Source organism: Mus caroli, unplaced genomic scaffold, assembly GCF_978045245.1.
Source record: "Mus caroli unplaced genomic scaffold, Mus_caroli_1 scaffold_9, whole genome shotgun sequence".
Classification (NCBI taxonomy): Eukaryota; Metazoa; Chordata; class Mammalia; order Rodentia; family Muridae; genus Mus; species Mus caroli.
Genome location: NW_028227264.1, coordinates 37,847,411 through 37,859,133, shown reverse-complemented (window position 1 = coordinate 37,859,133; position 11,723 = coordinate 37,847,411). Strand labels below are relative to the sequence as shown.

The 11,723-nt window shown below is 49.0% G+C and overlaps 1 long non-coding RNA gene across 3 annotated transcripts in view; it reads left to right on the top strand.

The window, feature by feature from the left end:
* The first annotated feature begins 309 nt into the window (after positions 1-309).
* Positions 310-11,723, top strand: part of LOC147002622 (uncharacterized) — a 33,208-nt gene continuing 21,794 nt past the window's right edge. The window contains exons 1-2 of one of the 3 annotated variants that reach the window (XR_015048399.1): positions 314-453; positions 3,420-3,794. This is a non-coding gene — a long non-coding RNA (uncharacterized LOC147002622). Of the gene's footprint in view, positions 454-3,419; positions 3,795-11,723 lie in introns of all 3 variants that reach the window. The other 2 variants (XR_015048398.1, XR_015048400.1) reach the window with 2 other exon arrangements.

The window sequence follows — 11,723 nt, the reverse complement described above, 5'->3', positions numbered from 1 at the left end:
CAGAATAATGATAGTAAATACCAGCTTCCCAGATACAGGAGCTGAGGAGAAAAGGGAAATACACGTACTGTTAAAAGAGCATTTGCACTTTAGTAATGGATAATAGCAAAGGCTGCACCACACAGTATAAATGTACGCTATGCCACTGAACTATATACACTTGGAGATGGACGAGAACCACATAAGGATTGAGTTACTCATAGTGTTTACCACAGCCTAACAATGCCTCTGCCTCTCTGAGGAGCTTGAGTTCTTTTGTCCTCTACTCCTGCAGGCAAGGCACCTCCCCACACCCATCCCCGGGGAACCCCTAGATGGGGGCAGGTGAAGGCAGAGGGCTGGGGAGGGCCAGCACAACGGCACTGCTTGGCACAGCTGTGCCTGGTGGGCAGCAGAAGGGGCTGTTTTTCAGCCTGCCTCTCCTTGGGATGCAGTATGAACACTTGCTCACAGGTAAGCTCCCCCTGAAAGACCCCAAATGCTTTGCTGCTTTCTGCTCTCACCTGTCTTGTGATGGAGTGGGAGCCAGAGCTCTCCCTGGGATTATTATTCACAACAACCAGCAAGCGATTAATTGCAGCAGTTGAAATTTATTGTGTGCTTGCTTCGACTCAAAGCCAGCCTCTGCTGGGTGTTTATTTTTCACTGTTGATGCATTGCACACAGCAGCCCCGAAGCATCTGAATTTAGAGCACATGCACCGTTGTGTAGCATCCCTGATGTCGCCTCCCCTAGCCTGAACCCCTGAAATCCATAGAGCTCAGAGCAGGGAATTCTCACTTGCTGGCCTATAGAAACAGTTGGGAGCAGGGGAAGGTTTGTGCTTTGTGCCTGGTTCAGGTGGCTGGTGTCTCAATTCATTTCTGGGGGCCCAGGCAATAAATCCTAACTAACCTGCCAGCCCAGGCCACTCTCACACTCCAGCTACCACAGAAACCCCCCTAGAATCTGAGGCTATGTCTCAGAATGACCAGGAAACATTCTGTGGCCTGAATCCTCTTCAGGGGTACTGTACAGATACTAAGGGACATCTTGTGGCTTCTCCAGATCCCGGTCCCCTGCCCCCCTACCCTCACTGCACTTGGCATAACACTACTCCCCACCCCACCAAGTGACTGTCTAGAGAGGACTGTGAGTACTGGTCCTAACAAGGCAGAACAAAGGCCTGCGTGCTCATTGAGTGCTGTTTGGAGTGCATGACAAGAGAGAGAGAGAGAGAGAGAGAGAGAGAGAGAGAGAGAGAGAGAGAGAGAGAGAGAAAACGAGCTTGCAATCTATAGCTGGCTTTTATCAAACCAGAACTTGTAGGTCCTGGCTGACAATCAGCCAACAGCTCAAAACCACGAGGGACACTTCTCACACGCAGCTTCTGGCTGGCTATTAGCTCCCAGCAGCCTCCTGACCCTTTTTCCAGGGAAGTAACAGCTGGCAGCTGGCAAGGGGGCTGGCAGAGTGGGCAGCTTTTGCATCTCTGGGAACGGATGTAAGATTGGCAGGAAAGAAGGGATTTAAAATATGACGATTGTAAGCATTTTCCACTCGCCTCTCCTTATTATACATTTGGATCCTGGCTCTGATTGCTAAAATGCATTGTGCACTAAGGAGCTTTGAGTCCCACCCCACCACTTCCAACCGTAGACATCCCAGCTCTCTCTATGACGAGCACCAGCCTAGATAATGATAGATTCTGTGAGTGTTTTCAACTCTGCTCTCTTTCAAACAGTTCTTAGTAGCAAAGATGATGGACAAATGACTCCTGAGATAGAGCTCAGATGCAGAGCTGGTGACATGGAAACAGCTTCAGCTTGCTTGGGCCTGTCCGGCAAGGCCTTGTGTGGTGTCACAGCACCAGCGAGAAAGGGAAATTGGGAAGGAGAGAAGTGTAGGCAGATTAACTCCAGTGGAATAGATAGAGATCAATTTCTTTCTTGTGTGTGCTCACAGGCTCTCCATCTTGTATGAGGAAGTGTGGGGTGGGGACATGAGACAGGAGGCCCTGGGGAGTGTCAGGCAGAGCACAGAGAGGGGACAGCACCGCTCAGGAGGGTGAACGAACTTGTGACAGGCTTGTGCTTCCAAGGACCTATCCAGTGAGGACATTCTTTGTGTAACCCCATGTGAGGAGGACTGGGGTTCAGGAATTAGTGGTGTGAGAGACTTACAGCTTGCTGTGTGACTTAGGGTTTCTATTGCTGTGAGGGACCCCATGACCACAACAATTCTTATAAAAGAAAACATTTAATTGGGGCTGGCTTACACTTAAGAAGTTTAGTCCATTATCATCATGGTGGAAAATATGGCGGCATGCAGGCAGACTTGGTGCTGGAGAAAGAACTACATCTTGATCCACAGGCAGCAGGAGACTGTGCCACACTGGGTGTAGCTTGAGCATAGGAGACCTCAAAGCCCCCACAGTGACACACTTCCTCCAACCAGGCCACACCCACTCTAACTAGTCCACACCTCCTAATAGTGGCACTCCCTATGGGCCAAGCACTCAAACACACGAGGGTATGGGACCATTCCCATTCAAAAACCACACCATGTGGGTCTTTCTGTACCAACTGTTCTTAGTCACACAGATGCATTGATAAAACGATGTTAAGTTGGAAGGAACACCAGTTATCCTGTTCCTACTCCAGCCCTGTGTCAGGAGCGCATAGGCCTTCCAAAGAGAAAAACTGCTTTCCTGTGTTCGAAAGCCCCAGGGGAAGGGAGCACTGGTCTTGCCTGAATGGAGACACTTCCTTGTCTGAAGGTTCACAGACCTGAGCTTTCTTTGCATCCAGAAGTAGATGGTACCTTCCTTGTGTGGAAGGCCTCATGCATAACAGAGGACCCGAGCCAGCCTTGCCCAGTGGAACTCTGTGTCTTGTGTGGCTGCATACTTTGATTCATGATTAAGAAATGAAGCCACGCCGGGCGTGGTGGCGCACGCCTTTAGTCCCAGCACTCGGGAGGCAGAGGCAGGCGGATTTCTGAGTTCGAGGCCAGCCTGGTCTACAAAGTGAGTTCCAGGACAGCCAGGGCTATACAGAGAAACCCTGTCTCGAAAAACCAAAAAAAAAAAAAAAAGAAATGAAGCCACGAAGGTGAATGGGCTGAGTCTATCAAAGTGCAACGGCTGCTGTTCCCTCAGCTCTTACTTCTTTGTCTTGCTGGTGCCGTTATGCTGACCCTGGGGAACCAAAGACATTCTCTGTGAAATAAAGAGTAACAAACAACTGTTCTAGTCAGCCCACGGCCAAATGTGAAATAGGCAAAGTTCATTATTAGAATCCCCACCCCCTTGCTTGGTTTTTCCTCTCTACTGTTTCCCGGCTCATCCCCAAGGTATTTACTGTTCTCCAATGCCAGAAAAACAAAATAAACTACTTTATACTAGAGTGTCATTGATTCTCTGTGAATTCTACCCCAAGGACATTTGAATGCTACATCTGTCTGGATTCAATCAAGAAGGACAAACTACACTGTAATTTGAACAGGCAACATATAATACAAAGAATTATTCACCATAATAAGGGATTAAGTCAACAAAGAACTGGCTAATAAGAAGTAAAGAGAAGTCTAAAAGATGTAAGAATGGCAGATGGAAGGAGCGACCCTGAAGGATGAGATGCAAGGAGCGACCCCTGAAGGATGAAATGGATGTGTGAGGGCCAACCTCAGGCTTTGTTGAAAAGGGCGCAGCTTTGGCACAAGATGGCAGAAACAATTCTGGGCTGCTGCAGTGGAGACACATACCAGAACTCTGAAAAGCTGGTGGGATAGGTTATTGTACTGTACAACTTGAGGTAAGGGAAATGCCACAAAACTGCTGGTCTCAAGCATTGCTGGCCACTGTGCATCCTAGACCTGGAGCTTGAAGTAGCTGGTGCTATGGGAATGGGAGAGCTGCGGGCATGGCACGCATAAGGGCCCCAGGGCAGCACACACCACCTCCTCACTGTCTCTCCAGTGCCTTCTACTGAAAAGCTTAACGTTGTACTCACCACGAAGGAAAACTGTTAGAAGGACACAGCTCCAGTTTCAGAGTATTCAATGAAGGATGTGTATAGAGCTGAGAGGCAATGCATTGACAATTAGCACACATTTTAAAAGACAGGGGCCAGGTTTGGTGGGTAAGAATGCTGTGCAAGTGTGAGGACCGAGTTTGAATCCCATCACCCATGTAAAAAAAACTACCATCAATGATCAGTGTGCCCGTAATCCTAGCATTATGGGGCAGTGACAGACAGGTCTCTGGAGCTCTCTGGATAGATAGTCTAACCAAAACAGCAAGCTCCAGTTTCAGTAAGGAAATAAGTGAGACAGTGGCAAGATGCCTGACATCTTCCTCTGGCTTTGGCATACATGCAAAACTACACACCCAAAGTACTAAAGAAAAAAATGAATGCGCTCAGCAACATGAATTTCTTGTAGTAAAGTTCCACAATAGGCTACAGGAAGGCTTAGCCAGAAGTGTGCATCTCTCTCTCTCTCTCTCTCTCTCTCTCTCTCTCTCTCTCTCTCTCTCTGTGTGTGTGTGTGTGTGTATGCCTGCCTGTGGAGGCCGAAAGACCATCTCTGATGTCATCCTCTTCAGAAACACCACCCACCTCAGCAAGACAGGGTCCCTCATTAGACTGGCTGGCCAGCTCACCCCAGGGCTCCTCCTGTCTCTGCCTCCTGCTCAGGGATTTAAAAGGAAAACTGGCACTGGCGTCTTTACATGATTTCTGGAGATTGACCACAGGTCTTCATGCTTACAAAGCATGCACTTTAACAACCGCCTGGAACCTTCTTAGCAGGGACTACTCATGGCCGACGCATCAGCGAAGTAGGCAGCAGAAAGGTAAATTAGGATCGGGTCAGATTATTAAGTGTGCTTTGAGGCAGGACAGGCCTTAAAGTCTCAGCTCCATTTCAGCTCTAGGCCTAGATGCCTTTGGGGCCAACTAGATCCCACCAATTTTATTTCTGCTTTTAAACATGTGAAGAAACAGCGCTCTCCAGCTGCTTTGCTCCGGAGTATGTAACAAATTGCAGGCACTGGAACATAGCCCCCAAGGCATCTCTCCCAGACAGTTGCTGACATGCAGAGGAAGGCAGGGATTCTGAAACCAAATCCAAGGAGCGTTAGGGGACAGTGGCTTTGTATGTTGGAAGCCTGAGTCATAGCCCACAGTAGAGACACTCTGAAGGGCTGCTCATCCCACACGCCACATGGTGAAATTGCACTAAAACCTGAGAAAGCTAAGAGTTTCGTTACTGAAGCTAGTGCTGCACTAGAAAAATGAAGAATTCGAGGATAATGTCAGTTCAGACTTACCCGAGAAACAGGACCCATAATTCCTGGTGCTTGAAGAAGTGAAGTCATATATTCTCTGTTGTTGTGTGTCTCGGAGTGGTATTTCACAGAGTGCAGTGCGACGCAGTGGGGAGGACAAACAAAGCATGGCTCCTTGTCCACTTTACTGTTATATTGTGGATATGAAGTGTTCCCCTGTTGGTGACACTATGGAGAGGTGATAGAATCATAAGGGTGGTAGCTAAGCTCATGGGTGGATTACTGAACTATGAGTCTATGTAGCTGAATGGGCTGTTGGAAGGCAGAGCCTACTCAGAGGAAGTGGGTCACTGGGGCATGCACCTTTGAAGTGTGTGCATTTTGCCCTGGACCTTCCCTTCTTGTCTTCCCTGTTTCCTGTCTCACCACAGCCAGAAACGATGGAGCCAGCTGATCACAGACTAAACCTGAAACCACAAGTCTTTGGAGTTGTTTTATTGGGCATTTTGTATTTTCTTTGTTATTATTGTCTGTTGGGGGGCAGGGGCGGAGCTCCTGGGTGCTAGTGTGCGTGTGTGGGCACGTGACAGACAGAGAACTCCTTTGTGGAACTGCCTCTCTCCTTCCACCTTACATGGCTTCCCAGGATCAAAGCCAGGCTTCTGCAGCAAGCTCTACTCTCTGGGTTAGCTACAATTACTACTGCTGCGATGAGACATTGGGACCAAAAGCAACTCAGGGAGGAAAGGGCTTATTTAGTTTACACATCCTGAACTCAGGGCAGGAACTCCATCTAGGCAGGAACCTGAAGGCAGGAGCTGACGCAGACCACGCAAGAGGGCTGCTTACATGGATGGTTTGCTCAGTCTGCTGTCTTATAGAACCCAGAAACCAACAGCCCAACGTGTCCATACCCACAGTCTACTGAGCCCTCCCACCGCAATCACTAATTAAGAAAATGTCCTACAAGCTTGCCTACAGCCTGTTCTGATGAAAGCCTTTTCTCAATTGAGGAGCCCTCCTCTTAGGTGACATTAGCTAGTGTGAAGTTGACAGAAAACTAAACCAGTATAGCCACTGAGCCACCTCGATGGTGCTATCAGGCAATTTTAATACAGTACAAAAGCCTAACTAATACATCCATAGAACACCGTTTCCGTGAAGCGCAACCTCAGGGCGTCTTGTCTTTCCCCTCCTCTTTGGGAGTGGTCACTGTCCAGGAAAGGCTGGAAGTGGGAGGGCACAACAGCAGGCACAAGCGAACCCTATTGGTTGGAGAAGTCCAGATCAGACTCAGCTGCCCCATGGGAGGAGCCTCAGGGTCAGCAGGCACCCTTCTCTCTATCTCCTTATTCAGTGTTTCCTTTTACAAGTGTTTAGAAAGCACTCAGTATTTTCTCCATTTTAAAATACGTACATCTACATTAAATATGTATTGAATACACATACACATTTTACTTCATACAAACCTCCCACTATGGACTCTCTTTGGATGTGGAAACGCATGGCACATGGGCTTCCTTCCAATCGGCACAAACAAGCAAGGGCTCCTCCACAGTAACCTTGGATTTCAAGGGTTTTGTTTCTTGTGGGTTTTGTTTCTTGTGGGTTTTGTTTGTTTGTTTGTTTTTAAAGCTGTTAGGCTTTGAACAGACCAGTGGACCCTTTGAACAAGACCTCTCATCTTGGGAGCCTATGACCCTCAACCTTTGTGAGGTGAGCCTCGTGAGAGGGTCTCAGTCTCTCAGGGGGTGCCTTGTGTGATACGGTGGGGTCGGCAGAGATCTCCTAAGCTCTGGATCCCATGAGTCAACACCCTCCAAGTAAATCACGTTTAACAGCAGCACGGTGCAGCATAAAGTTTATGGAGAATACACATAAATTTGGGAATGGAAAGAGCAGAATTTCCTGTGGTGACAGGCAGCCAGGCTGGCATGTTTTTACGCCCCTCACCCCGGTTATGGGGCTGCAAATGGTATCAGGTAGAGGCTTCCATCATAGGGAATAAAATGAGTGTCTGCAGAGGGAGACAGCACCTGGTACCTGGGGTCAGAAACCAAATCCAAGACTGCTTTTTGTATTGTGCAGTTCAGTTGATATACTGGCTGGCGGCAGCTCAGCTCCCTCTAAACCCAGGCAGACATCTTCTTTCTAGAGGTTATGGTGAACCAGGGGAAGGGGTTGGAGGAGGAGAAAGGAAGAGAATAATACTTTATTCTCTTACCTTCTGTCGAGTTCTACTTCATGATTTTGTTTGGGGGCCGAGGACTTTGCTCCAGCAAAGGACTTCTAAGAGTGCACTCTAAAGCTGACATCCTTGGGACCTTAAATACTGACAGTAACAGAGCCCTGTCCCTGAAGGGTTGTCTCGTGATCTGTATTTTCAGCTTTGCCATGGTGCTATCTGTGAATGCAAGGGGTCATGGAGTCTGTAGGGCCCAGGTCTTCTCATAAAGGCCGAACCCCTAGGCTTCCTGGTAGCACCTGTGAGCCCATCCAAAGCGTTATGAAGCATCCTCTCCAGGAAACGAGACGCTGGACTTGGGAACTTGAAGGTGAGGCCATGGTGTTGGGATGTAAAGTAGTCCATCTTTGCTAGATGAAGACACCCCAGTGCTCCCCCACTGGAGTTGGGGGAGGCTAAAAGCCAGTGAAAGAGAGACCCAGTGAGGCACACAGAAAGGGAACTCTCATCTGGAACCCAGGGCTGCTGCTCCTCAGGCCTGTATGGGGGAGGGGGAGTGCAGCAGAGGCAGCAGAGTGCATCCCAGAGGTACTAATGACCCAGGAAGATTCGCACAAAAGCTGAGCCTCTTGAGAGGAACCAGCCTCGGGGACAGGACAGTGGCAGCGTACCATTGGTCTGTGCTTGACTTCTGGCCTCCCTGTTTCTTAGCTGTGTAGCCTGAGCAAGTTTTATAAGCTGTGATATGAGGTGACAAGCTTTACCATGATTCAGGGTGACTGACAGGCCTTACTGTGATGTCAGAGTGACAGGCCTTACGGTGTGCCGCTGTTTGGAATTAGACCTGGGTTAAAAGGTGACTTAGTGGGACATCCCTTTGTTGTCCCATGTCGTTCCCTGGATTCAGAATCTACTGGCTGACACAGAGGGCCTGGCACTGAACAATTCTTACCTGGATCCTGTCCCATCACCCGAGCAGTGTGGAGTGGTGGGAAGATGGACAAGTAGAGAGTCAGGGGACCCAGCCTCTCTCCTCAGCTTTGTTGCAAAGACACAGGTCACACCCAATCCTCCTGGTCCTGGCTTTGGTAAAACTGACAGATGTGACACTCAGTTTACTATGTCTCACGTGCTCTATGCTCAGTCAGCTCAGAAGTGCCTTCTGATAAGAGACACTTGCAATCCCATTTTCCAGATGGGAAATTGAGGAGGAAATGTTACATACAACTTTTGTAGGCATTACCTCATGGTCAAATTAATACCCCGCAAGAGCAGTATGCTCTACAAAGAGAGTTGAGGTTCAGGGAAGTTTATTTAATATAGCATTTGTTGTTGGTTTTTCCTTCCTTCCTTCCTTCCTTCCTTCCTTCCTTCCTTCCTTCCTTCCTTCCTTCCTTCCTTCCTCCCTCCCTCCCTCCCTCCCTCCCTCCCTCCCTCCCTTTCTCTCCCCCCTCTCTCTTTTTCTTTCTTTCTTTCTTTCTTTCTTTCTTTCTTTCTTTCTTTCTTTCTTTCTTTTTCTTCCTTTCTTTTTTTTTTTTTTTGGTAACAAGGTTTCCATTTTTAGATCTTGGATGGTTTTGTTCAATTCCATCAGCTGTTTGGTTGTATTTTCCTATAATTCTTTAAGGGATTTTTGTGCTTCCTCTTTAAGGCCTTCTACCTGTTTAGCTGTGTTCTCCTGTATTTCTTTAAGTGAGTTATTAATTTTCTTTTTAAAATCTTCTACCAGCATCATGAGATATGATTTTAAATCTGAATCTTGCTTTTTGGGTGTGTTGGGGTATCCAGGACTTGCTGTGGTGGGAGTGCTGGGGTCTGATGATGGTGCGTGATCTTGGTTTCTGTTAGTAAGATTCTTTTTTTTTTTTTGGTTTTTCGAGACAGGGTTTCTCTGTATAGCCCTGGTTGTCCTGGAACTCACTCTGTAGACCAGGCTGGCCTCGAACTCAGAAATCTGCCTGCCTCTGCCTCCCGAGTGCTGGGATTAAAGGCGTGCGCCACCACGCCCGGCTTTAGTAAGATTCTTACGTTTGCCTTTCACCATCTGGGAATCTCTGGAGTCAGTTGTTATAGTTGTCTCTGGCTAGAGCTTGTTCCTCCTGTGAGTCTGTTAGCCTCTGTCAGAACTCCTGGGAGTCCAACTCTCTCCTGAGTCCCAGTGGTCAGAGCACTCTCTGCAGGCAAGCTTTCCTCTTGCAGGGAAGGTGCACAGAGGTCTGGAGCTCAGCTCTGCCTCCTGGCTGAAGATAAAGGCCTGAAAGGAGCCTTGTCCAAGAAGCTATGTTGCTTCTGCAACCCACGCGCTCTCCTGCACAGACTGATCTCTGAGGGACCCAGGTTCTCACCTGGTCCCGGGGTCAGAGCCCTCCCTGGAGGCTGACTCTCCTCTGGTGGGGAAAGTGCACAGAGGTCTGGAACTCAGCTCTGCCTCCTGGCTGAAAATGAAGGCCCAAAAGGGACCCTGTCCCAGAAGCTATGTTGCTTCTGCAGCCTGCGCAGCCTGGTGTCTCCGTTTTGGGTATTTAAAAGTGTAGTCCCCGACCCACCCCCGGGGAAGGTTACCCCTCAAATCAGAAGAACTCATGAATCTACATTTAACTAAAGCCAGCCCTGATTGACAGCTCCCAAGGGAGCAGCTAGCCAGGGCAAATGTGATAAATCTGAGCATGTCAGGGCAGAAGGCGTCATGATCCTACCCCTGCGACCAGGGACAGAGAATCTCTAGGCCTGTCTCAGAGATACCATTGCTGTGATGAAACACCATGAGAGGAAAGGGGTTATTTGGCTTACTTATCCCTTGAGGAAAGCCAAGACAGGAACTCAAACTGGGCAGGAATCTGGAGGCAGGAGCTGATGCAGAAGCCACAGAAGAGCGCTGCTTACTGGCTTGTTCCGCAAGGCTTGCTCAGCCTGCCCAGGGTGGCCCCATCCACAATGGGGGTTTGGGGGGGTTCTCATATCAATCACTAATTAAGAAACTGGCCCACGGGCTTGCTACAGCCATATCTTATGGAGTTGTTTTCTCAATTGAAGTTCCCTCCCCTTGCATTGTGTCACGCAGGCGGACATAAAACTAGCACAGAGGTTTGGGTTTTAAGAAAGAAAAGTGGGCTCTAGAACCCCTGGCTCCCCAGGGAAAACCCCTTAACGATGGCTCCAATGGCCTCTTAACCCAACCTTGAGAAATGTGTCAGGATCTTAGAGGGGATGAGGGAAGGTATATGACATAGCTACATTTATCCAAAGAGCTCCTGAGAAGGGAGTGGTATGTCTAAAGAATGGCCATTGCACGGTAGGATGCCGGATGCTGCTCACTTTGGTGACATAATGTCAAAAAGAGTTGAGGTGAGGACAGAAGAAGGCCAATCAGGGTTGCCAATGTAACTTTTGACATCCCATCTATAAAGTCAGGAGCTTTCCCTGAGCATCCGTCCCCATGCCGTTATGTCTGTGGTCCTCTGGGACTCTCCTGAAGGACAGGCTCATCAGAACCAGCAGGGAAGCATCTCCTTGAAATTCTCAGGTTTTGATCCAACCCAAAGCCCCTTGCAGCCTCAGCTGCAGCAGCACTGGGGTGCCTGAGTCAGGTGCTTCCTAAGTCCCCAGACCAGCTTCACAGCCACTCCCAGGAACCTATCACAGGCCACCTGACCAATGATCCCAGGGACTTGTCTGTTCAAGAGCTAAGGCATGCTGACCCTGTCTGGCCTGACCTGGCTTGGGTGGCTTCTCCAAAAGTTGAAGGCCACAGCTGAAGCAGTCTTAGGCCCTCACCAGAAGGGCATTGTATTCTCTATGTCAGTAAGGAGTGACTGATCGTGAGACAGTTGCTTCCCCAGATCAAGGCTAAGGACAGGAGCCTTGGAGGTTGAGCCAGTGGGGCCAGGCCCGGACCTGGACCATTCATGTGTGTCATGGAATATTCTGCTGCCACAGTTTTCTGTGTGGGGAAGGTGAGAGGGCACAACGGTAAGCACCCTGCTTGCTATGTACTAAGGCTTGTGCCCCCCCACTCCCCCTGGGTCCATATGCTGAACTCCAGTGTGACAGCATTAGAAGGTGTGGATGCTGAGCGGTGACTGGATCATGAAAGCAGAGCCCTTGTGATGAGGGTTTATGCAGCACACTGCTGTGATCTCCCACATCTCGGACATGTGAGAACACAGTAAGATCGCTCTTGGACTAGGGAACTGGCTCAGGTTCCATTCCCAGCACCACTGGGGAGCTTACCCCCACCAGCGACTGCAGTCTCAGGGAATGTAATGCTGC